At 44.7% G+C, this 12,446-nt stretch overlaps 1 protein-coding gene and 1 long non-coding RNA gene across 4 annotated transcripts in view; one reads left to right on the top strand and one right to left on the bottom strand.

The window, feature by feature from the left end:
• The window catches only part of CCSER1 (coiled-coil serine rich protein 1), an 814,997-nt gene extending 812,170 nt beyond the window's left edge, over positions 1–2,827 (bottom strand). For 2 of the 3 annotated variants that reach the window (XM_081959555.1, XM_081959558.1), the window contains exon 1: positions 2,542–2,827. The gene's annotated coding sequence lies outside the window, so the exon portion shown is untranslated. Of the gene's footprint in view, positions 1–1,674; positions 1,766–2,541 lie in introns of those variants that run through there. The other variant, XM_081959556.1, reaches the window with a different exon arrangement.
• Positions 2,828–2,944: 117 nt separating this feature from the next.
• LOC309395374 lies at positions 2,945–9,327 on the top strand. The gene is made up of 3 exons (XR_014175897.1): positions 2,945–3,129; positions 7,123–9,177; positions 9,313–9,327. It is a non-coding gene; the product is annotated as an uncharacterized lncRNA (long non-coding RNA).
• Positions 9,328–12,446: the final 3,119 nt, after the last annotated feature.

Here is a 12,446-nt window from a genome sequence, read left to right as displayed (position 1 = left end):
ACCCACGTGCCCATGGGCCTGATTAACTCTGGGGCCGGAGGTGGCAACAGTTACTGCATACCAAGCAGGAAAGTTAATGCAGCGACAGAGGATTTGATAAATGAGACCTCTCAAATTTCCAGGCTTCCCTATCAACTGAGGTTTCATCACAGTTGAAATCTGTTCCATTGAGAAAAAGAAAAGAAATGTTCACTGGAATTTCACTCTGCTTAGAGGCATTGAAAAGAATCCTTTTAACTATTTGGCAAGGTGTCTCTCCTTATGTTGCAGGGGGGGGGGGGGGGGAGGACCGAAAAATCACCAAAAAGAGACATTGTGATGAAAACAGCAGACTGCAAGAAGCCATTAGATCTTCCTATGCCTCCCCTTACTCTCTCACACACACATTCCATCTGCCCTGATCTTGCTATTCAATGTACAATTATCCCATCTTACTACCATGTTCAGTTTTTTCAATGACACAGACAGAAAGGAAAAGGCATAGGTAAGCATCATCAGTCAGTGTGCCAAAAGGAACCATCCAGGAACGCAGGCGTCATCACCCGCCGACACAATCTCCCAATTCAAAACACTTCCCAGGAATTCCGTTTCTTCATACCAATCCAGAAGCCGGAGTCCACCTCATTGTAAAAATGAATGAATTGATTTAAGACATCTATCCCTAAAGGGGGCGGGGCTGGGGGGGAGAGAAACAAGGAAACCTTAGGGACATTGGTCCTTCTTTTGTAACATGGCCCAGGGTCAAAGCTCAGGGTTTCCACTGCTGGGAGAATAGCCCGTGCAAAGCAGTTGTAGGTCAGTGAGTACAAGCCTGGTTGTTTCTTGAGCTGGCTGGTCCTTCTTTTATTTGGACCCATAGTGCCTTGAGAATACAACTCTTAGTTGACCTTTGTCTCCTGGTCCACATTGTGCACACAATCACAAGGAATCATGCATAGCACTCTCTCTCCCTTCCTCTCTCTCTCTGTCTCTCCCTCCCTCCCTGTCTCTCTCTGTCTCTGTGTGTCTCTCCTTCCCTCCCTCTCTCTCTCCCTCTGTCTCTCTCTCTCTCTCTCTCCCTCCCTCTCTCCCTCCCTCTCTCCCCCTCCCTCTGTCTCTCTCTTTCTCACTCTCACTCACTCGCTCTCTCTCTCTAACCATTCCTATTGCACCAAAGAGGAATCGTTTTTTTTTTAACAGTTGGGTCTAAAGCAGGAATTTTGGACCGTGGCTTGCAGCCCCAATGGCAGGGGAAGAAAGTGCCAGCGAGTAAGGGGTAAGGAGATGCCATGTGGCACCGCCGGCGTAAGATCCACATGGCTTCCAGCCTCTCCCAGCTGCCAAGGGCTGCAGAACCGGGGCGGAGGGAGAGGGAGGCGGAAAGGAGGGGAAAGAGAGAGCGGGAGACCCTGCTTGGCACGGGGGAGCTTCCAAACCCGACACGGCTCTCGAGTCGCCCCCCGTGCACACGTACACTGACACTTCCCCCCTCCCTTTTCCAAAATAGCCCCGCCACAAAGCGAGGCGTCCTCGCCCTAATCCAGCCGTGGCTGCTGCCTTGCTCCAGCCAAACCGCGGGGATTAAAGCTCGGGGGGGGGGACCCCGCTTGGCTCACAAGACCGAGGCACTGCGGCTCTTTTTCCCCCTGCGAGCCCCGCTGCTTCTTTCGCCACCACTCGGTGTAACCCACGTACCGGCTCCGGCTTCCCTCCTTCGTCCGGCCTCTTTTCCTCCCAATCAGCTGCGGCTGGCCGCCTTGCCCAACCCCCGGATCTACCTGCAGGACCCGAAGCCGCCTCCTCAAGCCAGCCAGCCAGCCTTTGCGCCACTTCCCGGTCCAGCCGTTTCCTCCTCTAGCCGGGCACTTTTCTCTCTCTCTCTCTCTTTCTCTCCCTTCTCCTCCTCGCGATCCGCCCACCCGCCCACCGCCTGCATTTTGAACCCGGCGCCTTCCCCGGCTGAAAGCAACCCTCCCCACCCCAAAATAGGAAGTCTCCTTTAAACTGCGCAGCTCAGTTTCGCTCCCTCTTCCCTGACACGCGTCCCTGAAAGTCTTCCCTTTCCACGCACGTCTGAATGCGCCCCCGGCTCTTTTCCCCCCGCCCACGAGTTGACACGGGGGTGCCCGAAGATTGACGGTCTTCCTTGGCTGAGCCCACCCGCTTCGTTGCCTCGGGGAAGCTCCTCCAAGCCAGAGCTCGGAGGGGTCGTCTGGGAGGGCGCCGGGGAGGATGGGTTGAAGTGGCCTCGGGGACTCCTCCCGGTCCCGTCCCCCTTCCCGGTCTCTCCCAAAACTCCTTCCCCGAAGCTGGTCGGGTTCGTCCCCTTTGAAGGTCCTCGGCTGCCAGGGGAAGATGATGAACTATGAAATTAAAAGTAGGCGTGCATCATGTTGCACCAGCCTGCCCACCGTCCCTGTCCTACGCCCCCCACCCCCCTTATTTGTAACCCATTCCCTGCGTGTCTTATTCGCGTGGATTCTCATTCCTCTTACCTTGTGCATAGAGTGGACAAACTAAATATGAGATAAATCAATCAATCAATAAGAGGAGGGAACCCACCCTTGGTCCAGAGTTGGTAGCAGCAGCGGCGGCGGCAGCAGGAGTAGGAGTAGGAGTAGTAGTAGCAGCAGCAGCAGCAGCGGTAGAGGCAGCCGCTCCCGGGAGCAGTTTTAATCCACCGAGCGCCCGGCGGAGCCGAGCCGAGGCTGAGCCCAGGCGGGAGAAGGCAGCCTTTTCCCGGCGCTCATGTTTGCCGCCCCGTCTCCGTTCGAGCCCCAAGAAGTCAAAAGACGCAGCGCAGCCACCGGCGACAGGCAGCTGAAGGCAGCCGGCGCTGTTTGTGGGCGAGGAGACGGGAAGAGGCGAAGAAGCCGGGGGAGGGACGAAAGGGGGAGGCGCTTGCGAGTCAGGCGCCCGGGCGGGTTGTGCGAGTGCGCGTCTGCTTGGGCTGCGCGTTCTGTGTCGGCGGGTGTCGTGCCGCCTCTTGGCGAGCGCATTGCAGCGCGGCTCTCTCGGCTGGGGCGGGAGCGAGGAGGCGAAGCAGCCGCCTTGAAGATCGGGGCTTTCCGAGAAGGGATTGACGCGGAGGATTAAATAAAAAAGGCTTCACCTTGCTGAGCTCTGAGTCAGCGGAGGGTGGATGGACAGGTTCGTGGCTCTTCTTTTTCTTCCGCCCTCTCTCTCTCTCTTTCTTTCTCTCCTTCTTTCTCTTCCCCGCTCAAGCCAGCAAGACTTTGGGAGAAGCTGCAACTTCTGAAGGAGAAGCCACCTTTAGAGAAGAGAGGCGTGAACTTGGGGACCTTCAGCCTCCTGGGTCTCCTGGACTTGGAGTCCCATGCTTCCCAACCTGCGCCGGCTGGCTGAAAAGAATGGGAGATGGGAGATCCAGTTGATCTGGGAGTCCCATGCTTCCCAACCTGCGCCAGCTGGCTGAAAAGAATGGGAGATGGGAGATCCAGTTGATCTGGACGGAGGGCGTAGGACAGGGAGATAATCTTGGGTGTGTCTGTTGCAGGTGATCTTTCCTACCTTCCCACCTTGGGTGGTAGGCAATTTTCCAAGTCTGGTACCTCCCTTCCCATGATCAGAGGACTGAACATTATATTCCAGCCTTTCTCAATTATATAACGTTGAGGGCATCTCTTTTGATGCACCAGCTTTGAAGGACTTCCAAAGGGAAACAACATGGGTGGGGAACACCCCAATTTGTTTATTTAGGTTGACACCCTTTAGTTCGCTTGCCAGGAGATCAGTTGCTGGGTAGGTTTGCATCAGGTGAAGGCAGGTGCCCTGAATTCCAGATTATCACCCAATGTTACAATCTGCTTATGACCTTGGTGCTCAAAGTCAAGGTCACTTGGAAAGCCCCTTCCCCCTCCTTCTCTGAACAAGAAATTAAACTGTCACCAGACATACGCACACCCCAGGGTGGTTAGCCTAAATATGTTTTTTTTGCTAGGGAAGTAAACCCTATAGATATGTGTACAATTGTGCCGCAGGTGATTACGAATAGATTTGATGCCTTTGGAGCTCAAGGAAAAAATGCACAGTAGTTTCAATGCCATTCTGGTTTGTGCTGATCAGCCAGGAAAAAAAAAATGCAATATTCAGCCATAGCAGTTATTAGGGTTGGTCTCCAGCAGATTAAAAAGACTCTCCATCTGCCTTTTTTTTTTTTTTTTGAGGGAGGAGGAGGAGGTGACGATAAGAAAGGGGTTGCTGCGTCTGATTGCATTTTTCCACCATCTACGAATGAAACAGGTGTGCCTTTTTTTTTCTCCCTTAGGCTGTGCAAAAAAACCTTCCAGGTAACAGCCTCTAGATGACCTTTGGATGTTTACCGTCATCTTGTTCTACTTTTACCTCTTGGGACTTTGTGTGTGTGTGTGTGTGTGTGTGTGTACGTGAAGGATGGGAGTGGTAAAGAGTTGGGGATTTTTCTCCCCCTTTAACCCTCCTTAACCAGGAAGCAGCCAAATGGAAAGCTAATCAAACTCCAACCAAGGAAAAGTGTACTGATTCAGCATGCTAATTAATTAACTGCATATAGCTTAGCAGCATGGGTCTATCGGTAGGTATTGCTCTTCCGTTGTCTTTTAATTTAAAGCGGGGTGGGTTGTTGTTTTTTAATGTGGAATTTACAGTGGGTGGAATTTAGTTTGAAGTCAGTGGAATGAGGTTAACCCGTTCCTCTCCGTGTCATGCTGAAGCCGTGGTTTCTTTTAGCCGTGGTTAAGGCTGGGTTCACAAATCATAAAAAAAAAATCCCTAGGGTACCCTCATTTTTTCAGTGTGGCTTTTGGTAACTTTAACCTCGTCCATTGGAGCTCAGCTTCAGATGACTTCATGGGCTTGTGTAGCTGGGCAGTTTTCTTGTTATTAAGTTAGAATGGATTAGATCCGGGTGTCAAACTTGATTTCATTGAGGGCCTCATCAGGGTTGTGTTTGACTTCAGGGGGGCGGGGTGTGTGGCTAGGAGGGGCATGGCCAACTCCACATCACTCATCGAGGCTCCGCTTTTGGCCGCAACAGCCTCCTGCAGCCCTTTGCTAGTCAAAACGGAGCTCGGGGAGGTCGCACGTGGCCCACCTGGGTTCTGTTTTTGGCCATGACAGCCTCCTGCAACCCTCTGCCACCGAAAACAGAGATGGGGAAATCGCATATAGCCTCCCCAAGCTCTATTTTTGCTGGCAGAGGCACCACTATTTCCAGGGCGGGCCTGCAGCGATAGATAGATGATAGATAGATAGATAGATGATAGATAGATAGATAGATAGATAGATAGATAGATAGATAGATAGATAGATAGATAGATGATAGATAGATAGATAGATAGATAGATAGATAGATGATAGATAGATGATAGATAGATAGATAGATGATAGATAGATAGATAGATAGATAGATAGATAGATAGATAGATGATAGATAGATAGATAGATAGATAGATAGATAGATGATAGATAGATAGATAGATAGATAGATAGATAGATGATAGATAGATAGATGATAGATAGATAGATAGATGATAGATAGATAGATAGATAGATGATAGATAGATAGATGATAGATAGATAGATAGATAGATAGATAGATAGATAGATGATAGATAATAGATAGATAGATAGATGATAGATAGATAGATAGATAGATAGATAGATGATAGATAGATAGATAGATAATAGGTAGATAGATAGATGATAGATAGATAGATAGATAGATAGATGATAGATAGATAGATAGATGATAGATAGATAGATAGATAGATAGATAGATAGATGATAGATAGATAGATGATAGATAGATAGATGATAGATAGATAGATGATAGATAGATAGATGATAGATAGATAGATAGATAGATAGATAGATGATAGATAGATGATAGATAGATAGATAGATAGATGATAGATAGATAGATAGATGATAGATAGATAGATGATAGATAGATAGATAGATGATAGATAGATAGATGATAGATAGATAGATAGATAGATAGATAGATAGATGATAGATAGATAGATAGATAGATAGATAGATAGATAGATAGATAGATAGATAGATAGATAGATGATAGATAGATAGAGATAGATGATAGATAGATAGATGATAGATAGATAGATAGATAGATAGATAGATAGATAGATAGATGATAGATAGATAGATGATAGATAGATAGATAGATAGATAGATAGATAGATGATAGATAGATAGATGATAGATAGATATCAATATATATCTATACTATATGGATAGATATAGAGAGATATATTCTATATAACTATATCCATCTATCTATCTATCTATTGCGAATTATCCAGGTGTAGTTATAAAACAAGAACAGACATTGCAATCTCCAGAACTTAAAAAGTGGGTAGATGGGCCTATCAGGCACGCAATGGCCAAATTGATTAATAATGTATAAAGGCAGATGTCTTTTCAATGGTTTTTGCACTTTGATGATGTTAGCAATGGCTAACAAAAGCTAAATGAGCAATATATTTTAAGTTCCAGAGATTGCAATGTCTGTTTCTTACATGTGTGACTGTGTGTGTGTGTGTGTGTGTGTGTGTGTGTGTAAATAAATTTTCCAGTCTACTAGAACTTTCGTTCGTCTTCTACTCAAGCACTACAAGTCTAGTCCCACTTAACGTCTCGGCTCAGATGAGGTCAATGAGATGGTGCCACTTGCTGAGGTATTTTTAGCAGTTAGTGGAAAAACTTGCGACTAATGTGGAAGGATGAACCTTAAACCTTAAAAAAATACAGCCGCCATTAATTTTATGAAAATTTGCAGTCCTTTACTGCAAAAATTCAGAAGATTATCAAATATTCCTGTGGGGGTCTACTGAGCTGCTGTCATTCCCAGCATGAATATGCCAACATGAAAAACTAATTCTTGACTTAAGGTCAAGTATTGTGCCACCTTTTACAGCAGTAATTGCAACACAATGTTTGTGGCAATCTTATCAAATTGCTGCATAAGAATTATGGGAGTCTATTCCACCATAGCAAACATGTGATGGATTTCTGATATAAATGGCTTCTTTTCATTCTTGTCACTTTTCTATGAGGTTGGGTCTGGCTTTGTCTTGTTCTTTTCAAAGCCCTGAATTTGTTCTTTGTTTATTTCTCTTCTAGATTCTCATCTGTTTGGGACCACTGTCTTCCTGCATAATCCACGAGTCTGTCAGCTTCACCCGATGATAAATGGACTGATATTCTCTCCTAGAGATGGAAACCATGCTTTCTTCCCTTACGGCAAGACTTTAAAGTCCTGAAACCACACAACAAAGCACAAGACAACCACCACCATGCTTGACAATTGATATGAAGTTCTTATGGAATACAATTTTTGGTTTCCTCCAGAGATTCATGGCCAATCTAGACTGAAAATATCCATCTTTTTTTACTCATCTACCCACAGAGCATTTCTTCATAAGTCTGGGGATTAATTGGGGTACCTGAACTCACTATCAGTGTTAATATGCCACGAATCACCTTTTTATCCAATGTTTTTTTGAAGGTAAAGTTGTGGACACTGACTTTTACTGGGCAGATGAGACCTCCAAACCCTTGGATGTTTTTATGGAATATGTTATATGCTGCAACCTTGGTTTGATTTTTGACAAGACAGTTGCTCTTGAGAAAGTTTGGCATTGGCCCAGTCCTCTCCATTTCAAACATATATATCCCTTGACCATGGATCGATGGAACCTTAGAGCTTTATAAATGGTTGTATGGCCTTATCCAGACTGATAGCCATTACTGATTTATGGAGATCCTCAGATTCTTTTGAGCAACACATAACACGCCTGTAGAATCTACAAGGTGAGAACTTCGGTGCAAGCTCAATTTTGCAGACAGAATCCCTAATCTCTTTGAATTGAATTGATTAAACCAGGGGGCACCGTTACATTCTCCGTTACATTCTCACTAGGCACCTTTGCATCAGGGGTGAAATCATTTACCTTCGCTACTGGTTCGTAAATGTGAGCGTGTGCTCCGCTCGCAAGCGCCACCTCTGTGCATGCGCAGGACCTTCTGCACATGTGCAGAGCGTCAAAAACAAATATGATAACGTCCGGGCGGGTGGGCGGAGCCTGCTACTGAAAAGGTAAGTAGAACAACGAGGTGAGGACTCCGCTGTGTCACGCGATTTAGATTAGCTAGAAAGCAGGAAATCCTGCTTTGTAGTTAATATAAATCACGTGTCACAGATGATCATTGAAAATAACAGTTCGCCCAAACCAGTAGCATTTTTTTACTACCAGTTCCAGTAGCATTTCACCCCTGCTTTGCATGTTGGACAAGTATTGCTGATAAAGTGAAATGAAGCAAGGGGCAAATTTTGGAGATAATTGTTCACTCAAACTTTTTTTTTGTAACAGTACGACTGACCAATAAATGGAAACACTCCAAAAATTCAAATGCTTTTCACCAATTTCTGCCTCTCTGTCATGTATTTCTTGGTTGCTTTTAGAAACAATGAGGCAGGTCTCTTGGAATGCTCGTTTCAACTATTTTGTTTTGCTCTTTGTGTTTAAATTTACATAATGAGTCATATAATTTTGGCAGTCTTCCCAACCTGATATCCTCCAAAGTTACTGGACTTCCAACTCCCATAAATCACAGTCAGCTTCTCCAAAAAGCAACTGGTTGAGAAAGTTCTCCTTGGTTTTGACAGTATTACGTTTCTCTTATGTGCCTGCTAGAGAATTCCCTTGTTGCAACTTTGGAGAGCGATCTAATTTTCCTGGTGAGCAAACTTGATTAAAGTGTGGTATGTTTGTCCGGATCCGGATGAAATCAAGCTTGGATTTGCTTCAGTGATTCCAGCTGATCATCCCAGTTTTTAGAAGTGCCCCCTCATTCTAAACTTCTGAAGGTCTCTAGAGCAGATAAGTCACTTGGAAACAAACTGGTATGCAGAAAGAGAAAGAAAAAAATCACTGCACTGCACTGCTGTTAACAGAATGTTGGCTGGGTATTCCCAAATGAAGAGTTAGTTATTAAAAAGAACAAAGCCAATTGAAATCTAAGCTTTCCCATGTTGTGGGGTTAATGCCAAATGAAGCTTAAATATGTAAACTACCTTTTTCTTGTCTTTTGTCACCAGTGGGATTTTGACTGTAATTCTTTGGAGCCTATATGGGTGGCAGATAAGTTGTTTTGTAAAGTTTCGTGATGCTGTAGGTCAGGGGTGTCCAAACTTGGCAACTTTAAGACTTGTGAACTTCAACTCCCAGAATTCCCCAGCCTGGCTGGGGAATTCTGGGAGTTGAAGTCCACAAGTCTTAAAGTTGCCAAGTTTGGACACCCCTGCTGTAGGTCAATCCCAAGTATATTTGCCTAATAATAATTTGTTAAATTCAATGAAATGTATTTCCAGTTGTGTACACTATCAGCAGCTTTCTTATAACAAGTGCTGTTAATGGACCAGCCCTAATCTCTTTTATTGTGCCCGATTTCCACATTTCTCAGTGTAAATATCACTGCATTTATTTCATATTTCTAATTAATTTATTCCTGTTTATTTTGGACCTTTTCCAGCTGAGATCTGATGCACTTGGTCTTTGAATGGTGAGCTGGGAGCAGCATTCTAGAGGGGTTAGAACCAGAATGAAGACATTAGTGGGTTCAGAGTAAAATTACCGTATTTTTCAGAGTATAAGATGGACGTTTTTCCCTCCAAAAGGAGGGTGTGTCTTATTCACTGAATACAGCATTTTTGGCCTCCCAAACCCCTGCCCCCTTCGCAAAGATGGACGTGCAGAGGGCTTGGGAGGCCTGCAAAGTGCTCCTGGGGACTGGGGAGGACAAAAACGAGCAAAGAAACAGGGCATTTTTTGTTCGTTTTTGCCCTCCCACCAACCTCCCAAAGCCTATGCATGTCCGCTTTTTGGCAAAAGAACAGGCCCGTTTGCACGAAAAATGGACTGGGCTTTGCTCATTTGGGGGAGGGGCATCCCCCAGAAGCACTTTGCAGGCCCCTCAAACTCTCCGCATGCCCCATTTTTCACAAAAAATGAGGCGTGCAAAGATTTTGGGAGTGCAAAAACTTTTTTTAAAAATGTACCTCTTCAAAATCTTGGTGCATCTTATACTACGAAAAATATGGTACATTTGAGCCACCAATGAGTTTCACTCAGGCCTAAGGCATAAATCCTTGCCTTTTTTTTTTTCTTAAATCAATTTTATATTAAAACACAGTTGAAATCATTCCTGTTTTAACTTTCCAGTAATTGATTCCAAAACTTTTGTAGTTAAACAAGAAACTTGTTGAGTTTTGCCCCATTTTATGAATTTTCTTACCATTATTGTTAATGGAATCACTTCAGTTGATAAGCGAGTAACACGGTTGTTAAGTGAATTTGGCTTTCCTCATTCACTTCGCTTGATAGAGATCGCAAAAGGTGATCACATCACCCCGGCACACTCCCAACTCTCATAAATATGAACCAGTTGCCAAGCATCCAAATTTTGATCACATAACTATGAGAACACTGCATGGTTGTTTGAACAACAGTCTTGTCGCTCCGGGGAGAGGGGGCGGTCTAGAAATTTAATAAATTATTATTATTATTTCAGTGTCGTAATTTCGAACAGTCACTTAATGAATGGTTGTAAGTCAAGGACTACCCTTAGCCATTATAATGCTTGCTCTCATTGTTGTGGCCTACCAGCAACCAGCAGAGCTGGCAACAGAGTTGAATAGAGAGGAGGTTGGGGAGGAACATGGGCCGGTCCTGGAGGCTGGGGAAGGCTCGGACGAGGGCTCTGCGCCAGAGCAGAGACAGGGCCGAGGCCATCTGGCAGTGATCAGGTGCCTACAGAGCTAGACAGCAGTGAGGCAGAGGAACAGCCGGAGCCTGTTTCTAGTGTGCGCATGTGCAGAGCTGCCAGAAGAAAAGAACAACTCAGAAATCAGGGTAGACTTGGGAGTAAAGTCACAGGTGGAAGGTGATTGGCCCAAACCATAGGAAATAAAAGAGGAACGAAAGGGGACTGGGCTTTTTCAGGAAACAATTGGTTTGTTCGGTCATTAGATTCATTTCAGGAGTGTGAAAATCTGTACGTGAATCTCAGAGACTCTGTGCCAAGTGTTTCCTTGCACAGCACCTCATTTGGAAAATATTTACATGGCAGCTTTCCAAGATAGATAAGTTCTGTGGTCATAAATTCACCTTTGAAAGACTGTTTGGCAGGCCTTGCTGAATGTGAATGAGAGGAATTCACATTCCTTTAATAAAAGGGGCTTAGTCGGGACCAGGACTCTGGTTCGTGCTTTTTGGGGAAGCCTAGGTCAGAACACTCATAAGAGGATGCTACAGAAAAGAGAAATGAGATTTTTTAAATACCCTTTGTCAGATTCTTGCAACGCTAAGTGAAATGCATAATGTTTGATCTGATCAATAGTTTATGGCTAATAACTGTAGATGATTCATAAGCCCTTAATCATTCGGGGACTATATGCCTAACTTTATGTGTCTCAGTACCCCAGTGATTTCACTGAATTTATCTTAGACTGAAAACTGGCCCAGAGGAATAGACAGTTATGTTCCTCTATTACTTGGATTGGCATAACCATTAGCATTTAAACATTCCTTCTCCAGCACATGGATAAATACACCTGGAAACATCTACCTACCTACCTACCTTCTTTCTCACTCTCCCTACTTATCTACTGTATTCCTCTCTCTCTCCCTCCCTCTCTCTCTCTCTCTCTCCTTTTACCTACCAACCTACCTATTCACTCTCTCTCTCCCTACCTACCTATTGTATTCGTCTCTCTCTATTTCTCTCTCCATCCCTCTACCTACCAACCTACCTATTCTCTCTCTCTCTCCCTACCTATCTACTGTATTTCTCTTTCTCTCCTTCTCTATCCCTCTATCTACCTACCTACTTTTTTTTTTAATTTGCCTCTTCAAAACCTTGATGTGTCTTATACTCTGGTGTGCCTTATACTCTGGTGTGTCTTATACTCCGAAAAATATGGCAGTGCAGAAGTAGGGAAGAAAAAAGGAATGAGGAAGAAGTGTAAGATAAGGGGGGGGGGGGAAGAAAAGCATTGAATGACTCTTTTTATTGCAGTAGAATAAGATAATAACATGCAGCCTCAATTTTTTGCTGTCACATAATAATATGTACTAGCCATTTCTGTAGCAACAAACTCATCTAATCAGCAAAAAAAAAAAAAAATCAAAGTCAAGGATCATTTTCTCCACCTTAAGCACAAAGTCCAGAATTGGTTTCCAAGTGGAAACAAAGTTAGCTGTACTCTTTTCTTTGATTCGGCCAGTTTAGCCATCTCTGCTATTTCAATCAGTTTTCCAGCCCTTGTGGGAATTATTCTAACCACTGTTGCTGCAGTGGTGAGAATGCAGTATTGCAGGCCAACTTTGCATTCCACTGCGTTGAGTTGGTTGGCTCGGCCTTCCATCCTTCTGAGGTCGGTAAAA

This window comes from Natrix helvetica (genome assembly GCF_964273705.1).
Source record: "Natrix helvetica genome assembly, chromosome: 7".
NCBI lineage: Eukaryota > Metazoa > Chordata > Lepidosauria > Squamata > Natricidae > Natrix > Natrix helvetica.
This window is presented reverse-complemented; position numbering and strand designations above follow the sequence as displayed.